The 23,274-nt window shown below is 45.0% G+C and overlaps 1 protein-coding gene across 4 annotated transcripts in view; it reads right to left on the bottom strand.

Moving 5' to 3' along the window:
* The window catches only part of GNAL (G protein subunit alpha L), an 84,000-nt gene that overhangs the window by 39,941 nt on the left and 20,785 nt on the right, over window positions 1–23,274 (bottom strand). The window lies entirely within an intron of this gene.

Genomic DNA, 23,274 nt, shown 5'->3' on the forward strand with positions numbered 1-23,274 from the left:
TTGTGTTTAGCAATTCATCTGTTGATGAACTTTTGGTTTGTTTCCAGTTTTTGGCTATTCTGAATAACGCTGCTATCAACACTAGTTTACAGATCTCCTCAATTCCCTGCTTTCAATTATTTTGGAATTGCTGGGTCATATGATGATAGCTCTACGTTTATAACCTTTTAAGAAACTGCCAAACTGTCTTCTACCATTTTACATTCCCACCCACAGTATATGAGGGTTCTAATTTCTCCACATCCTCACCATCACTTGTTATTTTCAAGTTTTTAAAAAACCTTATAGCAATTCTAGTAGGTCTGAAATGGTATCTCACTGTGATTTTGGTTTGCATGGCTAATGACGTTGAGCATCTCTTCTTGTGCTTATTGGCCATTTGTGCATCTTCTTTGGAGAAATGTCTATTCAAGTCCTTTGCTCATATTTAAATTGAGCTGTTTGTCTTTTTGTTGTTGGGTTGTAAGAGTTCTTTATATATTCTGGATACTAGGCCCTTACCAGATATATGATCTGCAAATATTTCTCCCATTCTGTGGGTTTCTTTTCACTTTCTTGATAATGTCCTTTGATGCACAAATGTTTTAAATTTTGATCAAGTCCAATGTATTTATTTCGTCTTTTGTTTCTTGAGCTTTTGGTGTCATATCCAAGAAATCACTGTCAAATCCAAGGTCATGAAGACTTATCCCTATATTTTCTTCTAAGCATTTTATGGTTTTGACTCTTAGATTTAGGCCATTGATCCATTTTGGGTTAACTTTTGTGTATGGTGTAAGGTTATATACGTTGTTATAGGGTTAGTTCAATCTAGATTATTTCTCAAATTCACATGAATTTTTGCTGGAAAATGACATATCTCAATACTATAACAAGTCCATACTACATAAACATGCCTAATCTTATTAAAAATTTTTGTAGTGCTCTCTCTCTCACAAATGGACTATGAAGAATCTCATACGGAAGTTTCACCGTCATGTCACCGTGATGGTAGTCTGTCAAAGACATTTTAAAACAAGGATGACCTTCTCCCTCAAAACTTGTCATCAAAGCCCAAGTATCCCCTAAGTGCCAACAGTCAATCATTCACCAAATGTTTACTGAGTTTCAGCTCTGTGGTAGGTGTTGTGTTAGGGGCTGGGGAGAGTGAGGTGACTGAGTGAGTGGTGGTCCCTGTCCTCAAGGACACGTGAGTGAGGAGGTGGTCCCTGTTCTCAAGGAACTTGAAATTTTGCAGATTATGTGCCCAGCATGAGGCAAGGAGCTGGGGAGAGGGACCCCCAGAATAAGCCACGACTCCTGGTCTCAAGAAGTTAACACTTTCAATAAGGAGACTGCAGCTCAGATATACCGAATAATTAGGCAACTATAAAGGGCAATAAGTACTGGATATAATATAATGATCAAAGCTGGAGTGCCAACTAGGAGAGCCACAGGAAGTGAACGCTGCGGGAATTCGGGAAAGGGCGAGATCGCCCCATTTCAGAACAGACTGGAAAGGTCTCCAAAGGAGGTAGAGTTAAACTCAAAGAATCAGCAGGGGGACTTCCCTGGTGGCACAGTGAAGAATCCGCCTGCCAATGCAGGGGACACGGGTTCGAGCCCTGGTCGGGGAAGATCCCACATGCCGCAGAGCAACTAAGCTCGTGCACCACAACTACTGAGCCTGCGCTCTAGAGCCCGCGAGCCACAACTACTGAGCCTGTGTGCCACAACTACTGAAGCCCGTGCTCTGCAACAAGAGAAGCAACCACAAAGAGAAGCCTGCTCACCGCAGTGAAGAGTAGCCCCGCTCTCCGCAGCTAGAGAAAGCCCGCGTGCAGCAACGAAGACCCAACACAGCCAAAAAAAAAAAAAAAAAAAAAAAAAGAATCAGCAGGACATGGGCGGTGAAGGTGGTAACAGCCAGGAGCCTTGAAGAGACTGGCTTAACTTACTGGGTGGGAGACGTGATACCAGGGGGCCACCCAAGTCTGGGTGACACACCTACAAGCTGACCAGGTTATGCTCTACTGACCATGTCTTACCTAAATGGGTAAGACATGCTCTAGTCGCTGATTTTCTTGTGGGGGGAGGGGATACGATATGGGCGTAGCATCTTATTTAGATCGTGTGGAGTTGGTTATAGGTTTGTGTTTCCTTTTTCCTCTTTGAAAGCTTTTAAAATGTTTTACCAAGAAAAGCACCCAGGAGAGAAATCAGCTCATTTATTTGAAACAAACAAGCGTGATCTCTTGATAATGAGCCTTTTGTTGAGAAGGCAAGTAGGGTCCCTTACGGCTCTTCTGGTCTCTCCTCCTACCTGGGTGTCTATGGCTCTGTTGTGGCTACAGAAAAACACCTCACTGGCTCCGCTCGGGTGGCTGGCAATGGGGACACCATGGACAGGGAAGTGGAAGATAACCGCGGCCAGCAAACCTCTTAAGAGTCCCAGCCTCGCTTTCCTGGAAACCTTCGTTAGGATCCAGGCACGACTCACGAATCCAACAAACTTCTCAACACTCAGCTTCCCTCCCCAACACTAAAGGGACACAGCATCATTCCCAAGTCAGGGCACCTTGCTCTGTACATTCTAAGCAGTCCTTTTCTTTCTTTTACTAAGTACTAAAATAGCTCTGATAGAAAAATCAGCAGGCTACAGACCACAGAATTTGACATGATGTTAAATGCCCAGGGGTCTCAGAGATCAAGGTCAAACATGTTAACAGGCTCCCCCTCCCTTTGAACCCCGACTCGCTGTGGTGCTGAGAATTCACAACAGTGTCAGAAACTCCTGGAACATCTGCACTCACAGTGAGGTGGATCCACCCGTAAACATCCCCCTCCGAGGACTCAGTGATGTCAGCATGGGAATCTGAGGCCGTGACAGCCATCACAGCAGAGCTGGGTGAGCGGGGTGAGGTCCCAACCCCACCCCACAGAGACCCCACACTCAGCTCAGCGATTCTATTCACACCATTAAAAGCCATTCCCCACTTTAATCTTTACTTTGAATGCATCTGGCATCTCATTATTTTTTGAAAAGAGCACCTTTCCCGGACCCTTGGGGATCTGCAGAAAACTGAAGCCTTGAACTTGGTTTCCTAGAATTTTCTTCTCATGTTCGCATCAGTGACCCAAGTCTTTCCTTCCTTATATATTTACTTATTTACTATTCATGTTACTGAGGTGTAATCCACATAGGACATTACACTAGTTTCAGGTGTACACATACCGACCGCTATTTGAATAATCACAAATGAGTCCTTTCTTCTTCAAGTGTGTATCTCAGATACATGTAATCAGGTTTGTGGTGTGCTCCCAACAAAATATTTACTTTTACTTCAAACAAAACATTTTTGTTGAGACTCTTACTCTGAAACACATCAGCACAGACGGTGGCAGCCTGCATCTTGTTACAACGCATTTCACAACAAGGTGTTTTTATAGCTTCTGGGTCTAAACTCTTCCTATACCTCCTCAAAATCAGACGAGCATTATTTGTGTAAATGACATGTAAAACTCTGTCAGTTTAAGATTGTTTCCAAATTACGGTAGCTAATGCCAAGAAAAAAGTGGGCATAAAATGTAAGTAGGATAAAAGGAGAAACACGGAGAGCTTTACTTTAAAAATCCACGTTACAAAGGAGATGTGGGTTGTGTTTGTCATCCGTAAGATGCATAACTGCCTGATTTGATCCGAGGGAATCTGGCTGTCTCTGTGTGGTCTCCCCCCAGACACGCTCCCGGGTGCACTGCCCTGCCCTCCCTGCACATGGGGTGAGGCGAGGCGGGGGGGCTGGGTGAAAATGCTGAGCCAACAAGGAGTGACCCCATCCTGCAGTCCCCAACTCTGGAGGACCTCGCGTACAAGGCGGAGTGGGGGGCACTGGCGCAGGGGGCATAGTTCCTGATGCCATCGAAGCCTCTTTAATCCCTCAGCATTTCCCGCTGAAACACGAGGTGCCCATATTCTCAGGACTCTGGTTCCACCTGGGCTGTCCCACCACCTTCTGGGCTTCCAAAGAGACCCCTCAGCACTTGTGCTGTGCAGAGAGCTTCCCAGCAAGCCCGCCCCAGCCGCCCCAGTTTCCCCGCAGTCCTGGCGGGGGTGGGAGCAGAAGGACAGGCCAAAGGAGGCTCAGGCCACCCTGCCTGGGGCTGGACGACCCTCTGGAGGGAGCGCAGGTGTCAAGCCCTCCTTACGATCAATCCTTGACATTTAATGTATCACACATTCTGTTTTTAAGCAAAAATACTGTCGATGACTTTGAATGAATCAAGACTTACCCTGAATTGTAAATACAAAAATGGCTACAGTAAGGTGCAGTTATCACTGTGATTCTGAAGTGAAGCTACATATATGTCCGGCAACCCACACCCCATAACCAGAAGTCACTGCAAGTCCACAGCCGCAACCCGGCCCCACCAGGCGCTGAGAACCACACCAGGGGTCTGGTCATTACTGCCCAACCTGGGGGTGCAGTGGAAACCTCAGGGAGCTTTTCAAATGCACAGATTCCTCTAACCTTCCCCCAGAATTCCTACGCAAAGCCTCCGAGGGCAGGTATTGGGATCTTGCTTTAAAAGCTCCCCAGATGATTCTGAGGTGTGGCCTGATCTGGGAATAATGCACTGACCCCGTGGCTGCCAAGTTCTCAGGCTGCTTCAGACCTCGAAGGCCTGATTATGGGATTGGCTCCGGGTTTGATCAGGATTATTTATTGGGGCAGCAGGAAATAAAAGGAGAAGTCTGCAGAAGGCAGTGGGAAACCGGCAACGGCAATGGAACAGGTGCCTAAGTCCAGCCTGAGCCTTGCTTATCGTGGAGCCAGCCCAGCGCGGGTGGCCCACGAGCCCAGTAAGTTCCCTAAGTATGCATGAAAACGTCATGACATAGAACTGACCAAGGCAGGTGACCTCAAATATAGGAAATCACCCAACTGGGTTTAACGTTTATTAGTTAATGTTGCTACCTAATGATGCCAAGGTCTGAAATGCTCTATATTCATCCTTTACATCATTGTTGCAAAAAGTCACTAATGATAAAATTAGGTGATGCTGCAAAGGTTGAGAATGGCTTCTGCCCATCTCACTGAATAGCGTGTTGTCACTTCCAGGCACCAGAGCTGTCGCCAGAAAAGTGATGCGTTATCGGCAGAGACTTCAGTTCTAATACCTCTACATCTGAAGGGGGATGGGGAAGGCATTCTTTTGAAATTTGTATGGAATAGACTTTCGCCTTTGTCAGGTTCTTATTTCCTTTTGTATTTGTGGAAAGGAGAGACAGTTTTAGACTAGGATTTAGTGAAATCCTAGGATCTCTTGATCTGTAGCTTTTCATGCGTGTTGGTCTTATCATCCTACTTAGACCACGAGCCCTAGAACAGGGATTATTTAAAAAATCTTTACCCCACCCCCTCACCCCTGTCTGAGCCCCTAACCTGATGCTTCCAGCATGGCTGGGGCTCTGTGAACATAGCTTGAACAGTTTCATTAGCTTGGGATGTAGAAAGGTGAGCTGAACTAACAAGTTATGAAATCATGTTCATAAAATGCAAAAAGATTTACATGGAGATGTGTGAGGATCCATCCCCCTACAGTCAAGTGTAAAAGAATCATTACTTCTCATCCAGATCTGACCCCCAAGTGGATTCATTTTCAGTGGCAGTTCTAGGGCTCCAGGGGCGGGAGACATAAACCGAGTTTCCTTTCCTTCCCCTTTGACATTCTTCTCTGCATTCAGTTACTTGGGGTCTTCCAGTCATGGCAACTCCTGCTCTGTATTTCAGGACCCTGGGTTCTAAGCTGAAATAGGCACACAAGGCAGCTGGGATCAGCTTCCTTCTCTTGATTTCTGGGAGCCGTCATGACAGCATCCTCACAGGTACAGAATAGCAAAGGAGGGCCACAACCCACTTTTCTCCTCTCTCCTTTTCAGAACAGGGAACAGTCATTTTCTTTCACTTTAATAATTTTCTCCCTTGAGAGAGGAATTCAAACGTCTTTCACTTGCCAGGAGAGTGGGCGGGAGGTGGGTGGAAATCTTTCAAGACTTCAATAACAGCTCGATACAGGGCTGAGCCGGAGGAGGAGCGGGGTGCTGTAACCCCTTGGGAGCCGAGACTCCGAATATTTGATATTCTGCTGGAGGGGGACTTACCCCAGGTCTCTGGTCAGAATGACCCTTTATGGCCTCGCATACAACGACTTGAGCCGAATTTAGGAAAGACACATTGCCAGAAAACCAAAACCAAACCAGAAACAATGCAATTCGGTTTTAAATTCACCAGCACTGACTTCTTTTACCTAATGTGATGAATTGTAAGCTAGAGAGAGAGAGAGAGAGAAAAAGAAAACCCTTGGAAAGGCTGGATGGGAAGCTCACTGGGACCAGGGTTCTCGGCGGGTCCTTGCTGGCATCGTTGGGCTGGGCTGGGCGGAAGCCCCCAGCACCTGGGCACCAGCACTGGCACCTCCGAGTGCGGCCCAGCACCCTTGTTTCCTCTAATTGTCAGAGCTCTAAAATTTACCTTGTCCATTTGTTCTACTTGTTGGGAGGCTGAAGGCACACAGCTTGCTCTGGAGCATCCCAACTGCCCATCTGCCCTACAGACGCCCACCGCACCTTTGCAGAGCTTCCCCAGCGATGACGCTGGGGAGTGGGCAGAATCCAGGTCCACCTACCCAAGCTTTGTCCCAACTTTCAGCTCCCCTCTCCCCTCTCCCCTGTCTAGACTCGGTTTTCAAATTCCACTGGGGCAAAATCTTGCAAAAAGAAATACCTAGAAGTCTTCAGGGGACTGAAGCTGGGGAAGAAAGGTGCTCCTTCCAAATGGCTGACAGGGGACAAAAACTAAGCATGGGACAGACAAAAAGTATGAATCACCATCAATTCCAGACTTCGGAGAGACTAAAAATGTTACAATATCTGGAACTTTTTCTCTTCAAACACCATTGTGCTCATTGTCTTCTGGTCCCCAGTTTTAAATAGCAGCAACTGAGTAATGCTTCTTGCTCATTCCCTGTTTCCAAACTCGGATTCTCTGCTCACCATGAATCACACATTTCCTCCCACTTTTCTGACTCCCTCAAAGACGGACACCCAGGCCCGCCCAGCTCTCAGAATCCGACAGAACACGCACAGCGAGTTCCTTTAAGGCTCAGAAATCGGGTTCTGGCTTTTTCCTCCGCACTGAGCTGAAAAGGAATCTTTTCTCCCCCTATGTATCCTATTTAGATTCATAACACAGTCTTTTTAAACACACATAGACCAGAGCCAATTTCTTGGCTCAGAAGTAAAATGCTAATTTGTATGTTTTCAGTGAATTACTCAATGCTCTAAAAAAGTGCACGCATAAAAGAAAACGAAAAGAACAAAATCACACAATCTGTCTCTGCTCAAGCAATCCAGAGTCACATGGCCCTTTCTGGGCAAAAGCACCCAGAAGGGTACGTGTCACACACACAGGGCTAGGCTCACGGCAGCTTTCGATCATCACAGGGGCGTCATTGGGGAGTGTGGTGAAGCAGGTCTCGGAGGTACACCTGCTGTATACACAGAGGCCCGGCTGCTGGCAACACCACCTACAGATATGGACAAGGGCCACGTGGCTGACTGTCCCAGAGTCAGGACATGGCGAATGACATGGGAGGCTGAGAGGCAGGGAGCTGGACTGGGGTCACGCTAAATGGCGGGCACCTCACCCACCGACCTGCAGACAGAGAAGCCTTGCAGAGAAGGTTCTATAGGAGGAGGAGGTTTTCATCAGCATTGGGAGGGCAGACGAGTGTGCCTGCCCCGTGAGGAGGCCACACGCTGCCCGGCCCAGGCCAGGCCCCTCCTCAGGGTGTCCCTCCCCACCAGCCGGGGCTCGGATGGCCACGTGGACGTCAGGGTCCCAGTGAGGGCTCAGAGAGGCCCAACAAACAGCCACTGGCCTGCCCCGGGCACTAGCACCAACGCTCAGGCTGGTTAAGAAGAAATCACTATGTCCTCTGCCCCATCCTCGGGTCCAGCCCTGTCTGTCGGATGTGGCAGCCGCCATTGACAGGTGGCTTTTGAGCACCTGGCATGTGGCTTCTTCATCTTGAGGTGTGCTGACATGTGCAATACACAGTGGATTTCAAAGACTGATTAAGAAAAAAGATGATAAACTATCTCATGAATAACTTCTAAAAACGGCACATTGAAGTAATATGTAGAATATATCACATTAAGTAAAATATATTATTAAATTTCACTTGTTTCTTTTCATTTTTCAAAAAATGTGCCCCTAGAAAATGTACATTTACACATGTGGTTTGCATTTGTGGCTCTCATTATACCCCTATTTTCTGTATCTGGTCAGTGCTGGCGTGGAGGACGCGCTCACTGAGAAGGGCCGGCCACGGTCTCATGTAGTGATGCAGTTGCTTTGAGATCAGCAGAGTGTCTTGGCTTTGCAAACAGGCAACATAAACATTTGATTTAAAAATGTTTTTCTTCTGAATAGCTAATCGGGAATACCGAGACCAGCAAAGGTGGAGCCCAACCTTTTCCGTATATTAACTTGATCAATTCAATCCTCATGAGCTTGGGGCAGAGGTTCTGCTGTTGCGTCCATTCAACAGAGGGACACACTGAGGCTCAGGGTGGTGGGGTCGCCAGGAAGGGCGGAGCCGGACTCAGGCTCAGGCAGCAGCCTCACCCTACACCCGTTTCTTTTGAATATTGAAAGTTGAGAATACTTTCAGAATAACCTGGCTTACATTCATACTAAAAAAGAAATGAGACAGCACCCGTCTCTGGACATACTGTACGAATTACTGCCAGGATGTGATAGGAAGTTTCCAGAATGACAGTTACTTCGACAAACACCGATCCTCCACCGTGTCTTCTGCACCATCGGAATCTGTCCTTTTTTTTTAATTATTTATTTTTAATTTAATTAATTAATTTATTTGGCTGCATTGGGTCTTCATTGCTGCACGCGGGCTTTCTCTAGTTGCGGCGAGCGGGGGCTACTCTTTGTTGCGGTGCGCGGGCTTCTCATTGCGGTGGCTTCTCTTGTTGTGGAGCACAGGCTCTAGCTGCACGGCTCAGTAGCTGTGGCACAAGGGCTCAGTAGTTGTGGCTCGCAGGCCCTAGAGCCCACGGGCTTCAGTAGTTGTGGCGCATGGGCTGAGTTGCTCCGTGGCATGTGGGATCTTCCCGGATCAAGGCTCAAACCCGTGTCCCCTGCATTGGCAGGCGGGGATTTTTAACCATTGCTCCACCAGGGAAGTCCCTGGAATCTGTCTTTACGGAGGAAATACCCTCAGGAGCGTCGTGCCAGCGAATCTTAAAGCACCACCTTCTATCACAAGAAATGCAAACCTCAGTAAAATTTTCGAGATTTAGGATTTTCTTTACTGGATGTTGTGCTCACACAGCCCCTTCGAGTTCATCTATGTAAACTTCCCTCTAAGTGGGAACAGGGCACAAAGAAGAATCTATGCTAATAAATTAGAAAACTCCAATTTCTTTTTAATGGGGACTGCAGGTGAGCAGAATTGGGGAATGACACAGGGCCCTCTTTGGCTTTGTTTTGTTACGTATTTGTTTATAATACAGAGAACACTCTGAGTCCCTCCCATCCCCCGCACCCAGCGTGATGGATTATTGATGTTCACCTTCTGCAGCCCTCTCCTGCTTCCTCCCCCCACCCCGAGTACTGTGATGCTCATTCTCTTCTCTCTTACAAAAATTATCACAAACATATGTGCACTGAAACAATATGGTACTCAGTTTTGCTTGTTTTTGAACTTCATAGAAGAGTACTGTATTCTATATAAACTTTCATCACTTCAGCTCTTCATTCACCATAAAGACACGGAGACCCACCCGTGTCGTGATGGGGGTGGGATCCACTGCTGCTGCACCCGCCCCTCTTGGGTCCCCACAGGGTCTGTGTCCGCTATCCTATGGATGGGCATTTGGGCTGTTCCAGCCTTTGGTTCTAAGAACAGTGCCACTACGTTTTCTGTCATACATTCCTCACGATAACACTTATTTTATTAATTAAAACAAACTTAATTCTGAAATCCATTGTAATCCCTGCAGTAGCCAGAAATCTCCTAGGTTTTCCTCAAAAATAGCGGAATAAAGAAACATCCAGTAGCTTGATAATTCTATCGTGTGCAACTCAGAATTTCCTTTCCATATTGCTTATCAAATAGCTTTTCAGTCCCTTTAACTATATATATATATATATATATACCACAAAGGACAAGGTTTATATTCAAAGAACTCAGTAATTTGTTCATTATGTAAAATGATGTTTTTTTTAAAGAATTATGTAATTAGCCAAGGAAATGTTTACAACTGCTCTTTTCTTTTTTTTGAAGCAATATGATATTTTATTTTCCACAAAATGCTGTATTTTCTCCATTCTGGATGTACTACAGTTTTAATAATAGATTTTTGGGGGTGAGGGGGTGTATGGGAGGAGAATGCTGTTACAGTAAATGTGCATAGCTATTATAAGACACATGGCAATTTCAGAGATTCCACATTTTTAAAGGTGTATGGTAATAAGGCTCCCTCAATCCTGGGTTAGGCTCCCTCAACGCTGGCTTGGGCTCCTTGGTTTGGGTGACACAAAGGAAACTTCAGAGTTGTTCAGAGCTGTACATCAACGGTTAGGCATTTCTGAGTCCACTTTCTTATGTATAGGTCAGGGGATGCTTAATTTGCAGCAACCATGGATGTGGCATGTTGAAAAGATGCCTATAAGAGGAAACGTCTATAACAAAAAAGAAAACATATTTTCCCTACACTTAAACCCTAATGTGAAACAGCCATAAAAAGCACTGAGAAGTTTTAGTCATTCACTGGTTGCTATTTAAAATTGAACTTGTAGAATACCAATCCTGTGGTCCCAGGCTCTGAGTCGGTTAAAATGAAAGACACCTGGGGGATAACACCTGTCATCAGTCACTTAGGCCTTGGGGTGACCCAGGTCTTATAGGCGAGGAGTGGGGTTGGCAGCAGTATGTACGTCAAATTGGATTTCCTGCTAATTTTTATTGTAATTCCAAGTCCCTTTCTGGTTCTCGTATTTCAACTTGGCCAACGGTAATAACCATAATGGTTCACAGCTATTCTGTTCTTTAAATTACCGAGCTTTCTCATGAGATCTAATTCATTCTCAGACATGAAGCATGTATTACTGTCCCCATTTTACAGACGGGAAAATTCAAAGGCAAGTTGGCTAAGAGACTGTGTCTGGCCAAGAGCTGTCTCAAGTCCTTTAGATCTTGGGCTCCTGTGCTGCACCTGACTTCACTGGGGCTGGTTGGAATAATTCTGAAAACTGTTTGAAGAGAGGCCCCATCCTTCCACTTACAGCTGGAATATTTTATTTTAAAGAGCCAAAGAGGCTCCCATAAGCATTGACTTTTTTGAAGGCCTGAAAATATTTAAAGTCCCAGAGTTGGCACATCTTAAATTTGACAAAACCTTATCCTTTCTAAAATATCAGGCACATTATAAAAATTTTTAGATATTTTCTCTAAAAGATGGGCTTACATAATAGAATTCAAATATGTACCAACAGCACACAAGGATAAATGCCTGGCCGGGAGGGCACGGATGTGACTATGCAAAAATCCCTCTACTTTAGGGACTGGACTCAAGTCCCTATAGAATAATTTCGGGTGTCAGAGTATGAAAAGAAGTTTAAAAAGTTAAAAATAGAAACTTACCACAGAGATTTTAGATGTTTTTGATGTGGACCATTTTTAAAGTCTTTACTGAATTTGTTACAATACTGCTTCTGTTTTATGTTTTGGTTTTTTGGTCTCAAGGCATGTGGGACCATAGCTCCCGACCAGGGATGGAACCTACATCCCCTGCATTGGAAGCGAAGTCTTAACCACTTGACTACCAGGGAGGTCCCTATCACAGAGATATTTTTATACTACATCCGAGCAATGTAACACGAGCCATCTGAGACCCCAAGGAAGAGTATAAACCAAAAGCAGGGAAGAGGCCCTAATGGGGTGATGATCCATGTTTTAATGGCTTATTTAGTTCAAAAACAACAACAACAAATTATTAGAGGCGTCTTTCACCAGCTCAGGAAGCTGCACGATGCTTCTTCAAGGGAGTAGAAAAATAATCCCTGGTTGATATTTTCCACCTTGATTAATTAATTGACTGCACAGCTAAATGTTTGCAGTATGATGCAAGGGAATGAACAGAGCTGCAAGAGTGTGCCCGTGGAAATGGCCAACTTGCAGTGAAAGTCTGGTGAATGAACTGTCCTTCGGGGCAGGACCGTGTCTTGGTCACTGGGATGTTCCATTTTCTAGGCCACTCTAGCCTTCACCCAGGAGGCCTTCAGGAAATTCTGCTTGAATGAGTGAATCCCTGAGTGAAGTTTCCAAAGCTTAGCATGTGGCAACATCTCAGAAGGCAGTGTACGTACATTTACAAATATCACATGAAAGGGCAACCAGGATGACAGCTGACGTTTGTTGGATGTTTGCAGCATCCAGACACAATCCCGAGCACTTAGATGCATGACTGTACTGAATTCCCGTCACAGCTTCATGAGACAGGCATCATTATTACTGACCCCATTTTACAGATGAGAAAACTGAGCCCAGAGATGCTCCTCAACCTTCCCAAGATTGCAGCAGGAGGCAGAGACAGGACAGGAACCACAGAGACTGCATCCTCAGCCACAAGGTTGAGGAACTTTTACTGTATCCACCAGAATGATTCAGATACAACGGTTTTTATATAATTATATATGTCAAGCTCTTATGATTAGAGTTTTGGTACTACTCTGCTTCCTTTCTTTTCAAAAAAAGAGCCTCAAGAAAGGACACCGAGCTGACTAAGGGAATTATTTCAGAGACTTGTTATGCAGAGAGCATCCTGTTTCTCTCCCACCCCAACATACACTGAGGCTCTTTTGGGGTGATTTCACACAAAATCCTTTAAACAGACTGCATGAACCTATAGTTGTTACAACTGTAGATAAGCAAACACATCACATGCTTAGTTACCCAAAATTTGTGGCTTTGGCTAAACCAGCACTGAAGGCGCAGGAATGAGAGGCACCAGGTGGGGAGTGGGCGTGGGACATGTGAGCACACGGCTTCGGGCGAGGGGACACTGGCTTCAGGGGGAACACCGGGGCTGCCTCTCATCTCACGGTGGGGGATCTCCCAGGAGACGAGGCTGGTTGGAAGGTTTCTGCCCAAACATAGGAAGAGACCCGGGATGGGAGGGAAGCACCTCGGGGTTGGGGTTGGAGGTGGGGGTGACGGAAGTGACCAGAGTGAAAGGCAGCCCTGAGGAGGGAGCCCAGGACTGAGAGGACAGAGCCGGGCCCCTTGGGGGCACCCGTCACACAGCTGCAGGGCAAGGGACCAGGCGACCAAAGGGACCGAGGCTGGCAGGTGGCACAAAATCCACAAGGTTGAACCTTATGAAACGGCCATGTTGTAGGTCAAAAATGGCCACACGTGGGCAATTTCTTATGTTTCCGTTGAACAGATCATAAAACTCCTCTGTACAAATGTGGGTCCGACCCACACGTGGATGAGGATGATGAGCAGACCACCGATGGGGATCGGAAGACTGTCGATGTCCTGACCCGACCTCCAGGGCAGCACGCCTGGGTGACACCCCCCGCAAGTCTCTGTGCCGGTCTACAAAGTGAGACTTGGACCAGACACCCTGAAGTCACGACCAGCTGAAAGGCCGAGATTCAAGGAGCAGCCGCCAGAATGTAGACAAGGGGCACGGTCAAGACCAGGTAGGCTGTCAGGTGTGCCTGACCCAGGACCCACTGACGCAGCAGCAGGGCTGGGGGCTCCAGGGGGCACAGAACAAGGCTAGAGGCAGGAGCCTCACACGCTCACTCTCCCAGACTTCTTGGTAAAGAGAAACAAAGAGAAGCATGACTAGTAATTTAGCTTAAATACTAAGTAGTTTCAAATGTACTCTCCATACAATCAACCAGAACAATGTAAAACAATCTTTTTACTGAGGCACAACCGTTTAAATGCCTCATAATTCTTTTCTACTACCGGCACTGGTGTTTTTATTTCTACCATAATATTCATACTATGAAATGTTACACTGCAGTTAGTGTAAAAGTCTCCAGCTGAATTACCTAAATATTAGCTTCATGAGGGCTGGGACTCCAAGACCATCCGGACATGGTACTTCTGCAGGGCTACACTCTCTAAGTTCTTCATATGATGTAGGGATTTGGCAGATGGACCCCTTGGACGCATCCCCCATTGTACACTCTGGCCACACTGCCCTCTGTCCCCGGTCCACCTGTAGACCTGTCCACTCCTCACAACTCAGTCCAGGCTCCCCTGGGACAGAGCCACCCAAACCTCACCAGCAATCCCTCCTCCCCTGCACCCATGTGCCAACCTTTCCTAATTATTTACTGAACTCTGCGCCCTGTTATTCCTCATGGGCATGCAGACATTCATGCTGGTACTTCCAATGCCTAACACAGTTCCTGACACATATCAGGCAATCACTGAAAAATAAATCGAATAGGATGCCTCTTTAGATAAAACAGATGAAGGTTGATTTGAAAGATTTTAACTTCTAGTGAATTAGAGGAATTTATGTGATGATATGGATATGATGTACTACTTACTTATAATTTTTTAGCCATAGAAATAAGAAACAAGGATGATCATCTTTATCACCTAAATTCTTTCAAGCAGCTAAAGATGCCAGTTGGTGCCATTTTAGTTTCTTTGGGAGGTGATGACACGGTTTAACAAAGAAACAAATAAAAATACAATGGTTTAAGAACTATTAAAAAATACCCTTAAAAATTTAATACTGAATACTTTGAAATGATATATCATCATTTACTATGTAAAGCAATGGGACATTTAGACAATGTCTACAATTCAGGAGAGAGTTTGGGAAACTAAGGAGTAGAGGTTTGGGAAAGTGGTGTAGGAACCTCCTAGGAATTTCTCAAACCAGCCAACTTGTAGTAAAAGGTGTTCTTCTGCGTAATGAACACACTGCTGTGGATGAGAATAAATGATGATAACTCCATAAATCCTTTAACATTGTAGCTGATAAAAATGAAAGCTCAAATACCAACTGTCATTCTTCTACCAACACTCATCCGATAGAGCGTGCTAGTTAGTTTGGGGGTCGATGTCCCACTGCTGTAATGCTCCGTCTCCCTTCAATACACACCTGTGACTTGTGCTGGGTCCTCCCCACCACGACCCTCAGTTCTTACTGCTCTGCTGGTGACACTATTACTAGCCCAGGAAGCCCCTCTCCCCCGGGGCATGGTCACCAAGCCTGTGGTCTGAGCACCTCTGGTTCTTATGGGTCTTCTTCCCTGAATGGGTACAGAGTTTCCAGTCTACCCCACAGAAGGTAGCCTGACATTACAAGATACTTTATTGTTCATTAATTCTGTGTTACGTATTATATGTTACGGATGTTACACATTACAAACATATTGTTTCTTCACTAAGTCATAAGTTTCTGGAGGTGAGAAGTCATAACTCAGAGTTTCTTAGTGTAACTCACGGTCCTAAGTGTAGCACTGAGCACATGGCTAACACGTGATTTTTGAGCACGTTTTCTGAGCATAACTATATGCCACATGCCGTGCCAAGCAAGGGGAAGAGACTCGACACTCCATAAATGCATGTTTACTGGCAAAACTCAACATGACTAGTCATGATGTGAGCTTCAGATAGAAGGACAGGCGTAAAAGTTAAGCATTTGGAATCATGACACATAATCTGCTTTCCAAGTAAGTCTAGCCTTGTTAGTTGGAAGGACTTAAAAGCGGCCAATAACTTGTTTCTTTAGTTATTCTGATCACTCAGCATTAATTGGGTGCTTACTGAGTGCTCAGGACGGACCCTGGCAAATCACTATTTAAATAAGGGCAAACATACAGCGTGAATACCGTGGTCTCGGGAATCTGAGCTTTTCAAATAGAGGAAGAAAAATCAGCACGTGGGTTTTCAAGGTGGAAAGAGCCAGAGCTGGGGAATGACCTGCAGATGGAGGAAAGCATGTCACACCTGGGGACACTTGCCCTTTTCAGAAGAATAGGACATGGAAAATACTTTTACGTATTTTTAGGGCTTTCTCTTGGGCAGAAACTTCCAATGAGGTCTGTGAAAGGAAGCTGGGTGTAGGGGGAGATGGTGTGTCCTAAAGCCAAGGCGGGATGGGGTCAGACCGAAGAGGTCACCCACCACGCAGAACCCAGAGGTCAAGTGCCCTCCCGTGTCCTGCTCTGCTTAACTGTCATTTGTGGTTTCCCTCCAAGGATGATGCCTGCAGCTTCTGCACTTTAAAATCTCAATATTTTATAGATGCCTAATAAACCTCTCTTATTTTCGTCACCATCCACTCTGGCATTTTGTCTCGGCATCAAAACAGTTTCAATACAATTTACTTTAATGTTAAATGTTATTTGAAAAAATGCTTACTTGGCAATTCAGGCTAGATATTTTCTCCATACTGATAAGATTAACTGCAATGACATTTTATAACTGACTATTTGCTATGAGATCAAAATATGTTTAAAAGATTGCTCTTCGAGGACCCTAAGTCGATTTTACGTCACCTTGGCTGTCTCTGGGGACGACATGTGGGTGCCTGGGGGCAGGAGTGAGGAGAGACTTGTCATTCTTTCCTATCTTTTGGATTTTGTGCCACACACAGACACTTCCTATTCAAACAAATACAAATACAACTTAAAACATGAAATTGCTATGTGCAGTGAGAATGTTACATGTGAAGTTGATTTAATTCAATCTATATGCCATAATAAAGGACAGGATAAAAACTGTGTGGGATTATTTTAAGAGGTGAAGAAAAAACCCACATATTCATGGATGACATTCTAATGCAAAACTAAAAACTTGAAAAGTCAGTGTTCCAAAGGAATCTTCTCAGGAGCAACTTCATTTTTCTGCTTCTGAAAACCTCATGTACCTGTGTCATAAGCCACGTGTGTTGACTCACTCAAGCCTTAATTTGACACAAGAAGATCAACTCATTCTGCTCCTTCCTCCATTTCCGGAGAGATAGATGAAAAGGTAAAAATGCTTTCTCTCAGAGTTACATAAAACTGCAAAGGTAAGGAATATTACTCAGCCTTAAAAGGAATGAAATAATGCCATTTGCAGCAACTTGGATAGACCTAGAGATTATTATACTAAGTAAGTCAGACAGAGAAAGACAAATACCATATGATATCATTTATATGTGGAATCTAAAATACGACATGAACTTATCTACAAGACAGAAACAGACTCACAGACATAGAGAACAGACTTGTGGCTGCCAAGGGGAAGGTGGGGTGGGGGAGAGAAGGACTGGGAGTTTGGGATGAGCAGATGCAAACTATTATATGTACAATGGATAAACAACAAGGTCCTACTGTGTAGCACAGGGAACTATATTCAATATCCTGGGATAAACCATAATGGAAAAGAATATGAAAAAGAATATATATATATATACACATAACTGCGTCACTTTGCTATACAGCAGAAATTAATACAACATTGTAAGTCAACTATACTTCAATAAAATTAAAAAAAACTGCAATGGTAAGGACAAAATGCCCCATTACTAAGGTATTTTTAATGTCAAATGCTTCTGAAAAGTGCAAGTGTCCTCAGAAGTGAACTTTGCTTTGGGAAACCTGGTGACAAACTTCCAATACATCCAAATTTGAGGGGAACCTTGACAACAAAAATCTCACACTTTCAAAAGATCTAAAGTTTCAGTGACATCTTCTCCAAGGAATTTTAAAAAAATGTTGCCTTACTTTGTAACCCTTAGAGTGTATTTTTTATAAAGAAAAATACTTTAGGGAAAATGTGTCTCGTGGTTTCAGCCCAGATTTCTCGCCATGAGGGTACAGATAAGAGGATGCTGCTCCGAGTGACCCTCACAAACTCTGATTGTTAACAGCATGAATGACAAGCTTTTTACCATGCGCAAGGCAGCACCAGGCTCCACACTCTATTTACTTCTCTTTATAGGATTTAGAAATAGTTGAAAGAATTGCCAACAGCTTTCCCTCTTAAATATTTATTGTGGATGAAATTTATTAGTGGGCTAAAATGAGAGTGTGGAAGTTTTGAAAAGAACAGGGTGTCTACACAGTCTCAAAGGATATTCCCCAAACGTACTCATGAGTTACAAGAGGGGGAGGTACCTTTACAGAGGAGAAAGAGGCAGACCCCACCTTCACTAAGTGACCAGAGTTAATGTCCCCAACCACTGGGAAGGCCACCAGACCCTGCATTGGATTATTGACCAGGGTTACCAACAGCATTATTATTATTACTATAATTTCACTATAATTATTGGGACAACTGGTGAAATCTGCATAGGCATTGTATTAATGCTAAATCCCCTAATTTTGATAACTGTGCTTTGGTTACACAAGCAGAGGGCCTTGTTCGTAGGAAATACACACTGAAGTATTTATGGGGAACATGATGGCTGCAACCAGATATCAAATGGCTCGTAAAGGTGTGTTTTAGTATAGACAGGGCCAGAGAGCAAATGTGGCCAGAGGTTACCTCTTGATGAATCTGGGTGCGGGGTATGGGAGTTCTTTGTCCTACTTTTGCATTTTGGGGGTAAGCTGAAAATTGCTTCAAAAAACAGTTATTATTTATTAGGAATACCCCTTATGATAATATTTCAAAGAAGAAGATGGAATTTTAAAAAAGTATCTTCAGTGAAGCCCTAGTGTGGCTAATGATCTAACTGGGATATTTTACTAAAAGGACAGCCCTTGCTTTCCCCAGCACATGGAACATGCAGGACGGATCTGAGCGCTAACTGTCTGAGCCGCCCTCCTCCTGGCAGTGTTTGGGCAGAAGCCATGGGAGGCCTGGAGGCAGGTCTCTGATGGAGAAAGCGTCCCCTCCCAACGCAGACCAGCCCCCGAGCACATTCCAGGAGCACAGACAGAGGGTGGCCCCTGGATGAGTTTTTTTTTATATATATAACTAGAGAACATACCCTAGGACATTTAAAATATTTTATTTACGAAAATTCAAAATGCTGGTAAGTGTCCTGAAAAGACACCAGCTCTGGAAATGGGACATTTCGGTGTGAGCTCCCTGTGGGCGGGGACCGGCTCAGCCCCCATCACCAGGCAGCACAAGGCAGAGGCATGTGGGGGAGTGCTCGGTTGGAAGAACAGCCAGAAGCTTGTTGGAACTTGTGGCAAAACTGGGCGGGACCTGGAACCCCAGGGGCAAGGTGGAAGGTCTGACCGAGATCTGAGATCTCGCAAATACAGGTGCGTCCAGGGGTCTCAGAGAACCTGTGGCCGGTGAGGCCACCTGGAGGGCAGGACAGAGGCGGGCAGAGAAGGTGGCAAAGCAGGAGGACCAGGGTCGGTTTAAGAGAATCTGACTGAAACTAAGGTGCAGGGAGAGGAAGAGGGCAGGGTGGGACTTTGCAAACTATAAGGTATTGGCAATTCTGGTCGACTCTTTGGTCATACTTGTTGAGAAGACTAGACTCCTGGATGTGTTAATATCGATGTGTTAGTCCGGGTAGCTTGTACTTCTGACAAGAAAGCAGGGTACCTGAGTGCTTCCTTAGACAGTAAGTCCTCTTTCCTCTTTGTTTGCCATGGCCTCACAGCACTACCCTGGCGTATTGGAATTTTCTGTTTATGATCTGTCTCTCACTATATGGCAAGACCTTCTGATTCATCGCTATTCTGTGTTCCTAACACTTAGCAAAGTGCCTGGCACATACAGTGTCTCAGTGTTTGGGGGCTGCTGGTGACGGAGACCAGGCAGGGGTTACCTGGGCGGGCTCTCACCTGGGCTTCTGTAATCTGAGAGGCAAGGATCGCCCCTTGGGGACAGCTGAGACACCCCCAGGCAGGCTGGGAGGCGTTGGGGACACTGCTGAGATCCAGCCACGGGTCTGATCTGGGCCCAGGTGGTCTGGCTCCGGTGCCACCCGCCACTCCACCCCCCTGTGGTTTCCGACGGTGCCTGGTGGGGTCCAGGGCAGATGCTGGGGGTCCCCGTGGGGCTGCGGCCTGGGCACTCCTACCTGACTTGTACGGTGGGCTTCAAAGGCTTTTTGGGGTGGGGGAGCGAGAGGGTTCAGTTGCTTAAAATATCACAAGGAAAACCACTAGCCTGGATGGTGTGAATCAGGATTCTGCATATACTCCCCAGAGGAGGGGCAGCTGGGAGCCACTGTCACTGGCACCTGGCAGGGCTCCCAGCCCATCGCCCTCCGCAGCGCTGCCCCAGGAAGCCCAGCTCCCACCCTGTTGTTCGCCGAGCGGGAGGCCTCTTGCTCCAGGTCACAATTTGCTCTGAAGTGGAGCCAAGGCCCACGGTGGGCAGGCAGGCTCCCGGGGAAGGACAGGTCCATTCTGGCGAGCCGGCCTGCACCTCAAGCAAATGTTTGCTGGGAAGAGTAACGCCTGCTCTCCAGGTGTGTGACCACATGCGATTCTGATAAACATTCACTTAGGAAATGGGTGGTGATAACAGAGTACTGACTGACCAGACCGCTTTCACATTTCTCACTAAGCCTCACTTATCCACTGACCCTTAAAAATGCCAGGAAAACACACTTTTAAGGGAGCTAATAAAATAACCACATTTTGGGAAAAAAATACCAAACAAACAAGTTAATACTCCAATTTAATCCATCAGTGATTTTCTCCGGTATTGTGCGAAGAGTTTTGGGAAGTGCAGGGGCAACCACAATATTTTCCCACTTTGTAAATGATCAGGTGATGTGCGTTCTCTCAGGACCACCACCTGAGCCTGTGTATTTCCTACCACTTCCCGTGTAGACGGGCTGGGTGAACAGACGGGGTGCCGTCCCAGGAAGGGGTCCCGGGTGGAGCCCTGTCCAGAGGGGAGGTGATCTGGTGTGCTCACGAGCAAAACACTGTGAACAGGCAACGGCCAGTGAGCCATCCCAGGCCACCCAGTCTGCCCCGGTGTCTGCCATCCGGACTGTCACAGGAGTCACCTCTTCCTCCCCAGAGCCCGTCTCCGCCAAAGGCCAGAGCGACCTTGATAAAACACTCAGGTCATGAAAATCCCCTCTGAGAAGGCTCCAGAGCCCTCCCAGGTCGGGACAGACCAGGCCTAAGAGGCCAGCGAGATCTGGCCCCTGATGCTGGCCCTGACTTCCCCCAGCACCGTCCCCTAGGCAGGCCACCCGCCAGCCTCACTCTTTCTATAATCCAACTGAAATTCAAGTAGGAGGCAATGTGAAGAGTAAACCCAAGTGTGACATTCTTAGAGGAAATTCTTAGGATTCCACTAAGATACTGTAGATTTTTCATTATAAAGAGTAATCTCACGTAGAATCTCAAATTCTTAATAATAAAGAAGAATCTTAAACATTCTCCTAAGTTTTCCTTCTAAAATTAAATAACTCTGAAATTAACTTTTAATGATAGGACACATTTGGTTCAAAAATTGTTCTCGATCTACAGGAAAATAAACAAGATCCTCAAGGAATTGGACTGTGACACAGACTTTCTCAAGGATTTAATCCAAAAAAAAGTACTAGACTTCGTAAATTCGTGTTATGTTTACTATTGAAATAATTGAGTTAGCTCTATTTTTATGATTTTTACAATAGACATTTTCTTTAAACAAAAGTTAATTGTCTTCAAATGTACCAAGTGTTATTAGTATATAAGTCAGAGATTTGTCTTAATGTCACTCTTAAGGGGATCATCAAAACATAAATTCAAGAACTATTTAATCTAATGATATAAGTGATGAATATTTCAGAGTACTACAGAATAAGTGTTATTGAAAACTGTGTGCACATTAAAACACAATTTTCAGGAAGAAAGTTATATATTAGATATTAATTTCCTCATTTATATAAGCGTAGGCTCAGTTGTAAACATAATCTCACTTGACATGGACAGAGACACGTATGACAACAGAATGTAGGTTTAAAAACTACCAAAAAAAGTATTACCTCTGAAAACGTATTATAATTGCATTTGCATCTGCTGGTTCCCAATTCTCTTTTATTTTATTAATAGTTAATTATGGTTTCCAATAATCATTTTTAAGTAGCCTCAACATATCTAAACGAAAATACATGCCTTCAATGCAAATGGTTTCTTGAGTTTTATTTTTTTTTATTAAAAATCATGCTATACCTCAAAAACACATTTGCAAATTAGGTGCTTTGGATTCCTTAGTAACCCACATGGGAGTTACTGGATTTCAGATAGAATCTGGGAGCTCTTGTCACGTGTGAGTTTGTCATAAACAGAAGAAATAAGATGTGACAGGTCGATACATCTTGATGCTCATTTCTCTTTATACGCTAAGAATAACTTTTCCCTTCATCAGAACCACGTACGAATGTTTTATGATGACTTTTAGGCAAGCATGCAGGACAAAATTTAGAACTCAAATACGTGTCTATAAATGTGTAAATCTGAAGTTGAATAAGAACAACCTGATTTCAGCTAGGACCTTGCAGTCTTGGGTGACTTTTCCAATATGTAAATCATCACAGTGAGCTGGGAGGACCCAGAGCTCCAGTTGGCTGAAGCACGGCTTTGGCTCCCCATCATCTCCTTGAGCCCCCTCCATGCCACTCAGTTAAAGACACAGTTAAATAAAAAACAGTGTGCCTGCCACGCCAGCTGGCATGGCCCCCTTTTCTAGGTAGTTCGCCATCGCTACCTCTGTCTTTTTAGAAATTCTAGGAGTTTCACTAGCTATATGGGAATGCTATCAGAAACAAAAATCACATGAGAGGATGCAAAAAAAAAAAGCTTTAAAACATAATTCTTATCCACCATCTGGATACAGAGCCTACAGGGCAGGTGTGTTCTACTGAAGGGGAGGGGAGGGGCACATGGGCCCATCTGTCTTACACACTGTGTCCTGCATCAGCTTCCCTCAGAAAAGAGGATTCTGAGGATGAAAAATGTCTCAAGACCACCATGCCAGGCAGTGGAGACCTTGAAATACTGTTTTGGAGGGATACACATGCACACACACACATGCTCTTTGGGCTCAACCGTTAACAAAAATGATATTCTGAGAAATTGAACAACTATTTTCTCCTTCAAGACATGTTTAATCAAATTACCAAATAACAATATTTTAAAGAAACGTATGTCCACCAAACAAGAGAAAACTCACATTCATAACACCCTTTCGCATAAGCAACATTGCCATCCAAGTGATTAGAAAAGCAGCCCTAAGTCCTGCAGATCGGAAGTAAATCACATT

Source organism: Mesoplodon bidens (genome assembly GCF_964165515.1).
Source record: "Mesoplodon bidens genome assembly, chromosome: 13".
Taxonomy (NCBI): domain Eukaryota; kingdom Metazoa; phylum Chordata; class Mammalia; order Artiodactyla; family Ziphiidae; genus Mesoplodon; species Mesoplodon bidens.